Source organism: Silurus meridionalis, chromosome 1 (genome assembly GCF_014805685.1).
Source record: "Silurus meridionalis isolate SWU-2019-XX chromosome 1, ASM1480568v1, whole genome shotgun sequence".
In the NCBI taxonomy this organism is placed as follows: domain Eukaryota; kingdom Metazoa; phylum Chordata; class Actinopteri; order Siluriformes; family Siluridae; genus Silurus; species Silurus meridionalis.
The window spans coordinates 14801013-14817957 of NC_060884.1; the positions used below are offsets into that span (position 1 = coordinate 14801013).

General features: G+C 36.5%; 1 protein-coding gene across 2 annotated transcripts in view; it reads right to left on the reverse strand.

Moving 5' to 3' along the window:
- LOC124388521 (cadherin-22) overlaps positions 1 to 16945 on the reverse strand; it is a 245675-nt gene that overhangs the window by 191508 nt on the left and 37222 nt on the right. The window contains exon 1 of one of the 2 annotated variants that reach the window (XM_046853229.1): positions 12630 to 12689. The exons of the other annotated variant lie outside the window; for it this stretch is intronic. The gene's annotated coding sequence lies outside the window, so the exon portion shown is untranslated. Of the gene's footprint in view, positions 1 to 12629; positions 12690 to 16945 lie in introns of those variants that run through there. 2 annotated transcript variants of the gene reach the window in all.

Consider the following 16945-nt stretch of genomic DNA (forward strand, 5'->3'; position numbering starts at 1 on the left):
CAACCTTGCAGCCCAAAGACCCGAGCCGTGTAGCCACAAATCCATAGCCTTTATTTATATATGTCATAAAACAGACAGGTCAGGGGGTTAAAAAAAAAAATCATAAGAAAACACACTCACAGCTCTGCCCCACAGGCTCAAAACTCGATAAAATCTTTTGCATCCTTCTTTGCGTAGGAGGTGAGCGTGGGCCTTTCACTATTTCATTGCTTCAATTAATGCCTGCTCTCCCGTAATTAACAGTTGTTTTGTCTACCGATCAATGAAAAGTAATTCACTGAAAGTCCCTTCGTTTTTTTTTTGTTGTTTATTTTGGCCACCATAAACCCCTGGCAAATTTCTTTAATGATATAAATGTCTTTAATGATATTTTGTAGCTACAAAAAAAAACTGCTTGTGCAGAATACAATTCTAAATATAAGCAAAAAATGTTTATAGATTATAGAAAACAAAGAGACAAAGAGAGACATAATACAGTTACTATGACATTAATAACTGCAGGACAGTCCCTTTATAATACATAAACACACTCTGCTGTCCATCAGCTTTAAAAGAGCAGCCGAATTAAGGGGATTGTGGTACTATACCTAGAATATTAACACGCTTTTGTTTAGACATACATACAGTACCTTATTTTTTTTATACATAGAAGCTCTAATTTATGGATGTTCTTGGACTGACAAAGAATATTTTATGCATGAGCAAGCAACGAACAGTAAATACAACTGTCAACACCTAAGCTGCCAAGGACGGTTCATAAATATTAGCTAAGCACTGGGTATAAAAATGTTTTTTTTTTTTACTTTGTAATCTCTAGCCTCCTTGACAAGTATCCTTGAACAACACTAACATTGGATGATCACTGTCAAAGAAAAGATCATGATCTTAGAAGTGCACTAAAATTGCTTTTAAACAGAATTAAGGAAACATTCAGTCATTACAGTTTAAGCCGTCTGTCCAGTAAGGAAGCATAAATAATTATGAATTATTTCCACCAGCTTTGGTCCAAATGACAGTATTAACTAGTGCACTGGAGAGGGAAAACAACGAGACAAAAAGCAAGTGGTTTTCAGGTGGTGGCCACAAACAATTGCATTCTCATTATCACTCCTGACTGATTCGTCTTTAGTTTTATATCCTTGTCACTCCCTTTAGCATGAGGCAGTACCTGCTCCCTGATCAGGTTGCACAGGTAGTCCAGCTCCTCCAGATAGCAAATCTATGCATGTCAAGAAAGTAGGCTGTTACATGAGGAGCGCTGGACAGTGGCATAATCTATGTACCGCAATTTCCGGACTATAAAGGGTACCCTTATATAAGCCGCACCCACTGAATTTGACAACGATTTTTATTTTTAACATAAATAAGCCACACCTGTCTACACTGAAACTAATGAACTTTACACAGGCTTTAACGAAAGACACTTAATGCAATATGTTGCGCTTCTATTTGGAGCATAGCAGTATTTTGGGAATACAGCATGCCACTGTATTCTTCCGATATTACTGCGTTTGTGGAGACCGAGGATTATGTTCTTTTTATTTTCTGATGCTCATTTTTAAGTTTCTTTGACTAACCCATAACGCTGTTGCCAAGAAAAATAAAAAAGCACGAGTTTTGGATACCTGTCTGTGTTTATATGATTTCTGTTGCAACGGGAGTTTTAGTGAGCTCTCCCTTCACCCAGACTCGTGCTACAATGGCTTGTATCTAAACAGTAGCCGACCAATAAGTCATTGTTCACTGTCTTCCGCCTTCCTTTCACAACTACAGTGGTACCTTCACCTACGAGGGCATTAATGTACGAGTTTTCCGAGGTATGAGCGGTCACTCGGTCGATTTTTTTGCTTTATTACGCGAGCAAAAGATTTGGGTACGAGCTCGAGACGCTACTGCTAGATGGCGAAGCGAAGCCAGAAAGCGAAGATTGTGACGAAAATTAAAATTAGCAAAGAAGAAAAATTAAAAGTTTAGGGAAACATAGTGTACAGGAGTGATAGTAAAAAACGAGTTTTCCCTCCGCCTCCGCTTATCGCCTCTACCCCCCCTCCACACACACACACACACACACACACACACACACACACACACACACACACACACACACCCCACCGGCGTTTTCGTTAGCTCAAGTCGTCTCATCTCCAAGGAAAATACACTGAATAAAACCTTTTATATCTTTACATACTCTTTCTATTATGTTTTTATACAAGATATGTTATTTAGAAATGTATTTTACAATTTAATAACATGAAACATAAAAACGGGGGGTGTCATTTTGAGGGTTGGAACGGATTAATGCCATTTTAAGTATTTTCAATATGGAAAACTGATTTGATGTGCTAACCAATTGAGATACGAGCTCGTCCACGGAACGAATTAAACTCGTCGGTCAAGGTACCACTGTATTTCTCTGGGGAGTTTATCTTTTGTCATCGTCGTGCGCCATCGGTGAAGTTTTTCTCTCGATGCCGTGCAGCTCAGAACACAGGTGAGGTGCGTTTTCTCGTTTCCGTACGGAAATTTCATTGGTCTAATGTTATGTCGCTCAGTGTTTTGGCTTGAAGTTTGTGAAACCGGGAAAAACCCATGAAAAATCCATAAATTAGCCGCTTCGTTGTTTAAGCCGCGGGGTTCGAAACGTGGGAAAAAAGTAGCGGCTTATAGGCCGAAAAATACGGTATAATCATCAGGAACTGTATTTGTGTAAGAAAAAACAGGAGGAGCACTGCCAGAGAATCACTGACCTAATAACAGACCTCGAGTCGGCTACTGGTGTGCATGTTTAGAGAGGGTTTTGTGTTTATTTACAAGTACACTTTTGTCTACAGTTTTGCACTTTATGTGGTAGAACAACTTACTTTAGTCATTTGCTCTGTGACCTGTTATGTAGGTTTATGTTGTGTGATGTAGCTATTTGTTGTTTTATGTAGCACCAGGGTTCTGCAGAAAAACATGTTTAATTTCACTGTGTACTGTGTCAGCTATATATGGTTGAAATGACAATAACAGGTTCCTGACTCTTGATGTTTCTGCCCAACTGTCATTAAAAGACTCTATGAAAGTAAAAGCATGAGGATCCGACGTACTCAAGTGGGAACTGTGCTCACAGTCCAGCACCGTGCAGCTCAATTCGCATTTGCCAGAAAACATCAGAATTGGCACGTCCACCACTGGCACCCAGTTTTTTTTCACAGTGGAAGTTTTTAGTAAAAGAGTCCAGAAATGCTGTGGGGAATGTTTTGCTTCCTGCAACATCATCCAGCATGACCAGTTTGGCGGAAAAGTCTGGGAAGGAAAATCTTTCGAGTGTTTCATTGACCTCCTTGTAATTATTGCTGTTACGTATGAAACTGAGATAAAGTCATCGGAGTGACTGTCAGACCTTACAGTTGTTGTGTTTACATGGAGCACTGTAATCGGTTTAAAAGTCCAATTTGAATGAAAATACTCCATATAAAAACCTCAAACCGAATAAAATTATTATAATAATCGTTTTGGGATAAACCTTTCTATAAACCAAATAAAATAAAATGTTTGCCATATAAACGAGTTAAACCGATTACTACGTCATCATGTTGAGGTCAGGGGTCAAACTAATTTTAAAAATTAATTCAGTTCCCAAACATATAAAACTTCTCAAGTAAAATAATTCATCACAATGCTGAACAGGCAGTTACTAAAGATTCTGTAAATGCATGCATTGCGCCGCACATTCATGGCAATGATGTTGACATGCTTTGGGGCAAAAGCTTTATAAATAACCGCTTGCTCAAGCTAGCACAAGTAAAAGTAAAGTAAAAAATCTCATGCTTACGCAACTGTTTATTGTGTCCTGTCGAATCCCAGCGCGGATGCAAATCCCTAATAGCAATACACACTTCTTAACTTCAATCATATATCCTCAATCCCTACTTTCTTTGTTATTATACATTTTGTTTAGTGTATCAATTCATATCAGTGTCTCTTCCAGTCAGCATTGTGCATCCTGCTGTAAAGCATGCATGATCTAAATGAGTAAAATCTCTCTTCTGTGTCAGCTATTGTATCAATTCTTGTGTCACTATGCACTGAATTTTGCTTGTGGCCCTGTTGGGAATTTTCCTCCTTAAATTACAGCCCCTTTGTGTTATTATATCTAATTCAGAATTGGAACGTCATCTTTTATATGCCTGCTGAACAATTTTTCAAAACCAATTTACAAACATTCCGTCTGGTTCAGGCCTGCAATTGAATTCCCTGATGTACCATTTGGGAGCCTTTCAGCTCCGTGCACTGTTCTTGTGTTTTAATGTTTACATCGTAAACTACTGTAAATTCCCCCCACCCCCCTTTTTTTTGTTAAACTGCTCTGCATAAGCTTTCAATCTTGGGCTTCATGTCAAAGAGCTTTATATTGTGTAATTATCGTATGAAATTGCATCCGCACCAAAGAAAAGACAAAAAGCTGCAGTTGCTGTACATAAAGGTAAGGAGATGAATCCTGTTGACCTGAACCATATTTCGCAAATGCTACAAAAAAAGCATAATGATCATCATTACCTGGTAAAGAAAGCTAATTTAATGCCACATGAAAAACTTACTTGTAAATCCCAGCGTCAGGGGAATGGATTGCCTCAAAGCTTAAGGTGGGTAATATATGACTTTTTTTGTTCTTTTAGGGATAATAATTGCTATTGTGTAAAGTGCCAGATGCCAGGTCATGACAGTACTTATTAATATGCTATGTTAACGTCTGAACCTCACTGAGTATGTATTATAATGACCGTCACATCCATTTTGCATCTAGTTAAAGCAATAACACAGTATTAGCGCTTAATCTAAATGGGAGAGCTGCATGCGAGGAGAGAAAAGAAGAGATCTATTCTTTCAAATATAGTTCATATAATGTGATGGTATGACTCAATTCTTATTATAAATAATGACAGACACAATGACATGTAAAACAACAGATTATTCTATAAGAAGGACACATAAAACTAGCTAAGATTGTACACTATGATGAGCCCAAAAGTTATGCAACCTTTTTTTTTCTTGATTTTATTGTATAGTTTTGTGTAGTTTTGTGTTTTATCATCTTTCTTTTAATTTACGTTGTCTTATGTAGCTCTTTGATCTTGTGGGAACGTTGATTTGTTTCACTGTGTTTCACCTAAATTGACAATAAAAGCCGACTTGACTTGATTTGACTATTAAACCCTGGTGGATATGACAGGGAGTTTGCTTTGCCACTCTTACCACTGGCTTGCTTATAAAAAATTAATAACTGAAGACTCATTTATGATGCTAAAATGTAAATAAAGTACAAAATCTATATATTTCTGCTTTGGTACGTCCATTGTTTTACAAATTACATTGAATAACAATTACATTAATAATAATATTAATTAATAATAATAATAATAATTATTATTATTATTATTATTATTATTATTATTATTATTATTATTATAGTGCTTTTATGTGCAACAGAGTGATATTTTTGCTCAACAATACAAAAATACATGCTTCTACATCATCAGTGTTCCACAACATTCCCCTGCCCTGTACATAATACACATATTTTTTGCTGGAAATTTTTTTTTTTTTTTAACTAAGTGTGGATTCGAGTATGTGTTGTGTTCGCATTCAAAGGAATTGCAGCCCAGTATAAGACAAGGTAGATCAGGGTAGGTTCAAGGCAGTCCCGGGTTCGACGAGGCAGTGCGCTTTTCTGTCCACATGTCAACTTTTTCATTCGTCAATTTCTGGAGTGGACATTCAGGATTTTAAACATGTCCATTAAGTTTTTAATTTTTGAAAGGGTAAAAGAGCTTAAGGTCACATATACATGACAGCACAGGGATCTTCGTAGATCTTTGCAGATCCCAGCAATGTCAAGAAGCTGGGGTCAGACAGGATACAGTGCCCATGGAGCATAGAGGGTTAAGGGCCATGTTCAAGCCCCAAGAGTGGCAGCTTGAACATACTGGGGCTCGATCCCCTGACCTTCTGATCAGTAACCACTAAGCTACTACTTCCCTATGGAAATGACAGTTTATGTTTTTTTACTGATGGAAATCCAAGGAGATAACCAGTTCCTGAAGTGATCAAAGAAGCCTAGGTTGCACCAACAACCATTCCACATTAAATAGGACTTAAATAATTCCCTAATGATGATAGATAGATAGATAGATAGATAGATAGATAGATAGATAGATAGATAGATAGATAGATAGATAGATAGATAGATAGATAGACTGAAAGACTTTCTATTTTTTTTTTTCGATAATAATTATTATAGTTTAAAAGCTGCACATGTATACTGTACAATCTATCCAGCGATATAAAAAAATGCTTTTAAATACTAGACAAGCAACCATGTGTGGTCGCATCTGATCCCATCCTAGCAGTGATACATAACAAAAAATAAATGAATATATATAAATTCTGTGTAAATCTTATCTACAGCAAAAAAATATAAATGCATGTTTTTTTAATCCTATTTTGTTATATTGTCTTATTACATTACAGTGGTCAGGACAAAAAAAAAAACAACAACAAATGAACAAAATAAAATAACCAAGATGTCAAGATGTAGTGTTGCTAGGAGCCATCACATTATCAATGTGCAATCCATCTTAGCAAACTGACAGATGGTGCAAGCAAATTCCCATGCATAATCTTTAAGCATAATCTTTAAGCAGGACAGTATATACCATAATATATTAAAAAATCAGCTTTATTGGCAGACATATTAAGCCATATTAATGAGGTTAGGGCCATAATCCCCTTTGCGTCAGCAGAATTTGGTCTTGTGCTTAGTCTGAAATGTGTGTATGCTGTGCACACATAATGACAGAAGATATAGCTATAGCAACAATGGGATTTTTTCAGCAGTAAGCCACTCAGCCCTTTGCCCCCATCTATCTATCCCCTGACTTGCCTTATTATGGTAATCGGCATTTTGAGCACCTTCTGCTTATTGAAGCATCAGAAATTAGTTTAATGAAGAACTTAACTTTATCCTACACTCTACCACCTGTGGCATACTCTGTTTCCTTTTATTGTGTTGTTTTGTTTAGTTTTTTTTCTCTCACAAGATCTGATCCATTGTAGAATTAATGCATGCAGTCGTTTAAATCATGCAGCTCATGCATATTAATCCTCAACTATAATTTAAATGCTCGATTGCAAATGACAGTTTGTGGTTCAATATTTAATTGTGGCATTAATAAGATGCGTTCGCTGTTGCCGCGGAATGACTGGAATGCTGATCATCAGACTCTACAGAAGCTGTTAACCAGTAAATAAATGACTCTGGGTGCTAGTGGCCCTTGACCCAGGACTAGCACTGTTGTTAGATTTAGAAGGGAATAAGCACTATCTAATGACCTTTGACCACTGTCTTTTACAGTGAAGCTTTTAAGAGTCACAACTGAGGGGTTTGGGCGCAAGCAACAGCTTCAGACAACAGTCACTCTGCAAACTGCTTTAGTGAGTGAAAAGAGTTTGGAGTTAAACAGAGAGCAAAATAATCTGCTTGAAATAGAATAAGTAATAAAGCCTGAAATTAGTGTAAAAATGCCTAGAATCGGCTTATAAGTGGTTTATTGTCTATAATCTTCTAATAGAAATATATATCATGAATTTTCCAAGATAATTTACCAATAGTAAAATAACCTGAGAGCAGAAACAAGATAGCTTCAAGCTTAAACTAAATAACAAAATAATAATTATTATAAATTAATTCATTATAAATTAATTAATATTATAATTATATAATATTACAATGCATAAAAATGTAATAATAATAATAATAACACTATATATATATATATATATATATATTTTTTTTTTTTTTTTTTTTTGCAGTGCAGTGCAGTGCAGTGCAGAGCAAAACTAGCTTATGAAATGCTGATTTTTATAAGATTAGGCAACACCAAGGTTTTTGGATCGTACTGAAGGGCTGGCCAGAAAGACACAGGATAATAGCACATAGCTAGCTCACACAGATGATAACGCTCAGAACAGAAAAATAAATGCCTTGCATTGTCAACATGGTAACGAGTGAGTGGACTGAATGCATCTTATCTGTTTTCTGACTCTCTCTCAGAAGTACCACCATAAGCACCATCAAACGAACTTACAAAGACCCCTACAATACAACTCTAGCAGACCCTGTCACTGCTGGAGTCCACCCCGAGTTCACACAAAGCTTTGTGGTATTTTTTGTTCTTTGTTTACGTATTTTCTATTTCTTGAGATTATTCTTAATACAAATAAAATCATACAAATACTTACCTTTCTTCTGATGACATAATTCTATTGAAATCATTAATAATATAGCGAGTAAATGCTAGGCTACATTAAAAACCTAACCTCAGTAACAAACAGGAAAGCTTTTGCCTTTTTAAGCTTTTTCTGTATTGTGAACAAACAACAAAAAAATCTTTTGTCCATCCAGCTGTCCCCACAAGGTCAGATATTTCTATTATTGCCACACACACACACACACACACACACACACACACACACACACACACACACACAGAGTGAACTTAATTGTATTCAAAGTAAGCGGCAAATTAATTCTCAAGATGTATATCTAATCGCAATGTTGGAATAGGAGGTAATTTGCTAATGGACCAAAGAGAAATTGTGGGATGGGCTCTCTCTCTCTTTCTTTCTCTCCCTCTTTCTTTTTCTCTCTCTTTCATTCTGTCACTCCCTTTCTCTCACTCCATCTTTCTCTTTCAGATGATTTTTGCATCACACACACATCAGCTGTCTATATACAGACAGGCTGAAGTAGGTTTTAAACAAGCAGACTCATTGTCTTTTGCTCTCAGGGTTACGAAACTGACAGGATGAAAAACAGAAAGCAAGTACTTTGTTCACCCAACACACTGAATAACCTGCAAGTGCATTTAATTACCATCGCTTCGCTCGTCAGGATGCTCCCTACATCCCCTGACACAGATTCATGTCTACTTAAACGCTTTTAATTACGCTTTAACTGTGACCTAATCACACAAATGGAGGAGAGCTCCACCCTATCTCACTATCGCCTCCAGGCTGTGGAAGAGGCGGCACTGAGGGAAAAATTTATTGTGCGGCCATGTCGTGCACGCAGTGTCCCCCTTCTCACACTTACACACACCAGCACAGAGTACCATCGCCCCGTGCTTAAGCTAAGCGCTAATAGGTGACAGCCTTAGCTTCAAAAGCAAGGCTAGCTTGTGCCTGCGGAGAGGACCTTCTCTCAAAGTCACCATGGAGACTGAAGTCACAGGGATCTGTTCTGTAGCAATGAGAGGCACCAAAGGCAAGCGCACGAGTTCAGTTCTGCTTTAATCTGAGGGGCTGCCTCTGAGTGTATAATGACAAAGGGCTGAATAAAAGGTGCACAGAAATTTCAACCAAATGGCACATTGCTCACATTATACAATGTTTCATAATGAGACGAAACACTGGTATGGACAAATTATTCCTTTTCATTTTGATCTATTAAGAGATTATAAAACATGATTTTCTGAAAGATAACAAACATAAACAAATAAATAGGATTATGTGACAAAAAAAAAATATTTTTTTAATAATGAAATGTACTTTAAATATACTAATACTGTAAAAATATAGAATTTCTTAATAAAATAAAGTAAATAAATAAAATATATTTTTTCCCATTTGCATATTAACCATTACTCATGCATGTAGAAATGCAATCCATGTGCTTTTCATTTTTTATTGAATGTAGAATAGTTGCTGAAACATTTGAATAATTTTAGACATATTGTATATTACATGAAAACATAAACATATAAATAGTATGTTTTAAAAATACCTTGGTTGTTAGTTTAATTGTAATAAATAAATAAATCGTCATCATCACCCCACCACCACCACACACACACACACACACACACACACACACACACACACACAGCATTAGAACTGTTACAACAGCTTGGAATTAATGAGCTTCATTTCACCAGCAGTCCAGCAGTATCACCTGCTGCATAGAAATAAAATTTGTCATGAGTACAGCTGTTGTGTGCTGCTCACATTCGCTCGGTTAGTCGCAGTGCCTCAGAAAAACATGCACTAATATTCCCACGAATGACCTTCTTACAGAATCAATAGAGCGAGAGAGCAGAGCGAAACTCAGAGAAAAACGAGTTAATACTGAATGACAACAAACATTTAAAAAAATAATCTTAGTAAATGGAAATATCATGAACGTAGAAAAATTTAGTATTTATTAAATCTAGTAAATCTAAAAATATGCGTACTTTTGTTTTTTTTCTCCTATTCGTATTAATACATTGTACTGTATATATACTGGTATTGTAGTATATGTATATTATTTTTAGATATTTGCATTTATTTTTATTTCTTTGTTATTATTATTATTATTATTATTGTTATTATTATTTATTTTTATTTCTGTTTTTTATTTTTTTGTATATTCTTCTTTTTTATATATATTTGCATCTATTTTTATTTCTTTGTCTTGCTGCTGTAACATAGAAATTTCCCCACTGTGGGACGAATAAAGGTTTATCTTATCTTATCTTATCTTATCTCTTAAAAGAACCTAAGTATAACATTTATTCTACTTCTATATATTGTTTCACTAATTTCAAGTTTTAGAGTCTTATCCTTATTTTAATGAGTGTTTTGTTTACTTCTAGTGTGTTTTAATTGATAAAAACAGGTTTATTTATTGTATTTTTTGTATTTATAGAAAGATCATCAGTCAACAGAATTAAAGAATAAAATTTAAAAAAAATAATGGCATTAAATCCTAAAAGAAACATGACATGTTTTATTTATTTATAATAAAAATTTATTTATAGCTTTTTTTTGTGTATGTGCACAAAGCAGCTTGGATTTTATTCAAATACTGAGCAGAATGCATTTTAGTAAACACACAAACACACACACAAACACACACACACACACACACACACACACACACACAGAGTCTGGAAGCTGCTAAAAGGTTTGTGCTGTATTTGAAGGTAATATCACCTCCCTTATCCCTGCATTTACAACTCAAACATATGCCTTTTTTAATTAAAAGGCATCAGCTAGCAAACCCTGGTGAGACCCTACCGAGCTTTTCAAAACACTACACATTAGAGGAGGTTTGATATCAGGTTTGCTTTTCATTACTAATTCATGTGCTTATGAAGAGGGCTTTGATGAAATGACTAGGAAAAAGGCCATGGTAATCTTTCGACGGATTCAAGCTAAAAAAATCTGATAAACACGACAGATCTGGTTTGCAGGGATCCAGACATGCACAGCTCGGGCCTCGCCTTAATGAAGTTCCGACTTCCTTTTTTTCAACAAAACAGCATTTGGGTTCTGATCAGCAGCACGCCTTTTCACGCAGCAGGTAGGACTTTTCTACGACGTGCCCTATCTAAGACGTTCCTCGTAAAATCAGCGGGTGTGTGAGAACTCGCTGTTACTAATGATACTAATAATGAGTGCACAGGAACTGAACATAGGTAATGTGAAATCATATTTGACAAGGCTTGTGATGTTATCATTGCGGGAAGGAACATTTTGACTTCTAGTTATGGTGAGCACTGTGCTGTTGCCTTGTAGTCGGAGCACACGTACAGCAAGACAGAGAAAGGTGCATTCGGTTGATCAGGGGTGGCAAGTGTCTTTTAGTTGAGCATGCTAGCATCTAATGTGAATCGTCTTCAAGAAAAGAATTAACCATAATAGTAAATGCTGTTATAAAACCTCATTCCCTTCAATACCACCCCCTTATGACCATACAAAGCAAATTAGGAAAAATAACAATTATACCACTTACACATTTAAAGCACAGACACTTAAATCTCCTTTCTAAATAAATATTAAATAATCATCTCCTCACAGAAAACTATGTTAAACACATTTTATGGCATTTTTCTCTGTGTTACTCACAAACTGTTTTATTTCCAGTAGCTTTTAACTCACCCAATGCAACAGACCTGTCACAATGCAATGTCAGGTAAACACTAGTCTTACAAGTTTTTTATCGCTAAAAAAAGTCACTAAAAAAACCCACCAAAACCATATACATTCTTCTTGACTGTATCTTGCTTTTTTAATATTTTCTGTTCAAAAGTTTTCCCAACGCATGGTATATGAAAAAAATGGTAAGTCAATCAGATTGCAACCTCGAGGCTTCTGAAGCTTGTGGCCAGAAAAGTATAGAAAGGATATCTGATGCTCTGTAATTCATGGGAACAGCCTCGGAGTCTGAGACAGAGCAATTCTTTTCTTCAGAACGTTTTTGTGTTTGTTTTAAGAGAACTGAAATAAACAACTAATCAAAATCTCTGAGAAACTGAATTGGTTTTTTTAGTTTTTTTTCAATAACATTTAAATACAATCTGCTTTGCTTGTTTTTAGGTCTCCGGCTGACCCTCATACAAAATAATGTGCAGATGAGGAGTGATTTAATCTTCTAATCGAGGCAGTGAGCGAGTCACTGCTGGAGAGGATTTGTAAACAACAGTCAATAGGATCCCCAGGTCTTTAACTCCTGTGTGTGTGTGTGTGTGTGTGTGTGTGTGTGTGTGTGTGTGTGTGTGTGTGTGTCTGAAATAAAGAGTTAGCAGTAGAAGAGCAGAGCTTACTTTAATACTGCGATGCTTTCTGTTAGAGACCACCCATTCCTCGGCTCTAGGTCTCTTCAACTCTTCCTCCTTCCATCACAATGTCACTCCTGATTTCCTCTTCTAACATCTTGTCATTGTCAGTCTGTCCCTCCATTTTTTTACTCTCCCTTTCTCTCTCTTTCTCTCTCTTTCTCGCTTTCTCTGGACTGTCGAGGAGTTGCTCATGGCAACAGGTTGGAGAATGTGTTGGTCCCAGTGAACAGACATTACTGTAGCTTTCTCGTTTATACATTCAGTCTGTTTCCTGACAGCTGAGCAGATTCTAACCACACACAGTTGGCTTGTGTATTCAACAATGCACTGCAAAAATAAATGCGTATACACTAATCTAAATAGGACTATCACAATGCCTGCAGAGTCTTTGATGGCACCATAGTCACCAAATAAGAAAAAAAAGGAAGAGGGTTTAAAATATGAATGCTGTACAGTCTTACTATGCAGTCTGATACAAACTAAAATGTAAATGAGAACAGCTTCTTAACTATTCCAGTAAACTTGCATTATGGAATTTGGCAAATCCCATTATCCAGATTAATGTAAACTGAGCTCATTTATAGTTAAGGGTCAGAGGACTAGCAGTGGCAGCTTGGTGGTACTGGGTTTTGATTGAATACTTTCCATCAAACGTCCAATGATATAACAGTGAGCTACCATCACCCAAGCTTGCAAAAGTATACAAAAGAATACAAATTAATACACTTTTTATTGATGTTGGTAACTCTCTGCAACTTCCAAAAACATAATGATATATATTAGGTGCGTTCCTGCCTCATGCCCAGTGATCCAAAGATTTACTTTGGGGCCGACCACATTTGAGAAAAGCAAAAGTGTTTAGTAAAGCTTAATAAATGATATTCTGCTTACTGTGAGCTCTTTTACAGTATCTGGGTCCCATCCCATCAGCCTTTTTATAGCCCACTAACAATTTTTACAGGAGATATACCTTAAGAATGCCTTTGTCTTGCGAGTACAGACTTGGCATCAACTTTGCTTTGCAAATATCCTGAAGAATATCTAATATAAACTAGGCATGATAGCAATATTCAAAGTTAAAACAACTGAAGTTCTCAGAGAATTCTCTAGTGTATGCCAAAAGCCAGATTTGAAACAACCAGTGTATCAGTGTACTTTTATTCCCTTGCAAAGTTCTACTTCAATACCACTTTTGTAAAGTCACCTTGGTTAACGCTCTGGAAGATAGAATATGATCCACGGAAATCCATTTAATACGGTTAATTCGCGTGCCCTACTATGTCAAGAAGGGAAGGGAAAAAAGGAAGCGGCCGCATATTTAGTTTGAGATGTATTAATTGTGAATATCGGAGTTGAAAGGCACGAGATACAAAGTACGAGATACTTCGCTGACTTCAAACACATGCCTGATTTTCATAAAGCACTTTCTTACACACAGGGCAGCAGTGGAGTTTGAGATGAAAAAGCATTATTTACCAGCAGAAAGGAACGCAAGCACGGGAGAATAAAAACAAATTCCCTTTTCCCGTTTCTCAGAAGATGGAGAATGAGCACGGGCAGAGAAAGCACAAGACGAACAGAGATACATGACAGTAGCTGAGAACAGACGGAATAATCTGAAGGCTCTGTGTAGTTTAGCGACAAGTGGAGAGAAAGGACTTCCTCTGCACTGCATCTTCCTTTTTTTTTAATGTATGTGAATATAGATTGCATCATATTGCATTTATATGAGGTAATTGGACTGAAAGGGAATGTCAACAAATGAGGGAATGAGAAAGCATTACAAACCGTGCTGCAGTGCCCGCTGCAGTGTCTTATTGTGGCGTCCACTAGAGCGATGCCTATATTATAATTGGTAATTGAATTCAGTCCTTTATTTATGTACTGTATGATTGAACAGATAACAGTGTTATAATAGAATTAAACAGATTCTAAATGGATGCAAGTACAGAAACAAACAGGGAACATACAATCTTTTATAGAAAGCCTGCCAGATGCCGGTGCATCGGGATGCGACAAAAAAGTCACCTGACTTTCCGTATTAACTTTCCCGCAGTCTCAAGAGGTTATATATGAAGCTTCTGCATCAGTGTATGATATATTTACAATTGCCTGCTCAGGGTCACAGTGCTTCAAATTAAGCTCCTATATTTTGGGAAAGACAAACTAAAATTGTTACAAAATATGGGATTATAAAAAAATACAAAATAAACAGTTTTGAGCTCATATCTAATTGAAGGAACAAGGAATTGTCAGGGCCAGGATTTATAAACAGTGCTGGGCTGGTGGCATTTCAGTCTCTGACTGTTCCCAATGTTTTATGGGTACAGTGATATGATACATATTTATTATTATAGTGATAATAATTTAAAATTTAAGTTTTAGGCCACACCCATTTCAGGATCAAATCCAAATATAGACACTTTTTTTTTTTATGAGACTAAAGATTTTTGGGAGATTCAGATGCTGTATTGCTATTGCTATTGTTTGAACTATCAGCACAGTGGTTCTAAAAAGGTTAACCTGAGGTCAGCATAACATGCCCAAGTGATATAATGTTTAATGTCTATAAGGTACAATAGTACAGTGCCATTATATTGTTAGTTTGGCTTGCTTTATCCAATTTTCTTCTTCATTTTACTATAGTCAGACATCAACATGCATTCTCTTACATTAATGGAATAGTTCAATCTGACATGTGACATCTGCAAAATCCTTTGTAGTCATGGAGAACTTCCACCCATTCAGCTTCTAACACCTGTAGTGATTCTTAAAAGGTTTCACCTACAGCAGTGATTCCTTATTGTCTCTGAGACCCGCTGCCGTGCACAGTGAACTGTTTCATGCAAAGCGTGCTAATTAACAGATTAACTAGCCGAGGTGCGTTGAGAGTTGAGAAAACCAAAAACTGTGCAGAGCAGAGTGTCCCCTGGATTAGCACTTGAGAATCGAGGTTTGCAGCTTTTATATCCAATTTCAAAACATCCTACACTATGAAAAATGGAAAAAAAAACAAAGGCAGTCATCTTTCTTCAGCTGTAACGAAATAAACACAAAATGGTACGGAATTTGGAGACGTTATTTGATAGAAGGGTGTCTGCAAGAGTGAAAGGGAAAATTTAGAGGACTGTGGTGAGACCTGTGATGTATGGTTTAGAGACAGTGGCATTGAGTAAAAGACAGGAGGTGGAGATGGAGGTAGCAAAGCTGAAGATACTGAGATTTTTTTTGGAAGTGATGAGGATAGACAGGATTAGAAATTAGCTTTTTTTAGATGGACAGCGCATGTAGGACGTTTTGGAGACAAAGTGAACGAGGCGCAATTGAGATGGTTTTGACATGTGCGGAGGGGGGACATGGGGTATATCGGTAGGAGAATGCTGAGGACGGAGCCGCCAAGAAGGAGGAAAAGAGGAAGGCCAAGGAAGAGATTTATGGATGTGGTGAGGGAAGACATGCAGGTAGTTGGTTTGAAAGAGGCAGATGTAGAGGACAGGGGGATATGGAGACAGATGATCTGCTGTGGTGACCCCTAATGGGAGAAGCTGAAAAAAAAAAAAACTGTGTTTGTGCACAGTATCACAAATGATTTCAAAAACACATGAAGGAGAGCACATTAATTTCTTGATGATTTTACAGTATTTGTTGGGTCAGATTCCTAAAAACAGTGGCATAATCTACATTGGCTCAATTATCTTAACATGGATAGACATTTTGAACTCATGTTTTCACATTTTGAACTCATGATTTCATGCAGTAAATATAGGTTCAAAATTCCAAGAAATGTATTTTTATGGCTACATGTATAGTGTTTATTATAAAAATGCATTCTATTAGTTACAGTAACAATCTTCCCGTCATTTACACAAGCTGCTTTATGACTGACGTGGCTGTCGCTAAAATTTTATGATAAACAAAAAATAGCTGGCAGACCTTTAACTTGTCAATCATGGACTTGTGGGGTGATGCAAACTTTACAGGTGCACATGTGACGGTCATCTTGAAATCTAATATTGGTTATTTATTAAGGTATAATGAGCTAACAGTACTGACCAGGCACCTAGAAAAATTACAGGTTTAACAGCATACCAACATCAGATTTTGCAAACTGATGCTTCAATAAAATTATTAATTACATAATTGCTAAAAAAGCCAACAAACACTCGTTATTGTTGTAAATTTTCTTTCCAGTGCTTTAAGTTTATTATATCATTTATTTCATATTTGTATTGATTATGTCATGACAGGTCATGATGATGCATTTCTGTATTCAGACTTACTGGATTCAGTTTGCTGTCTGC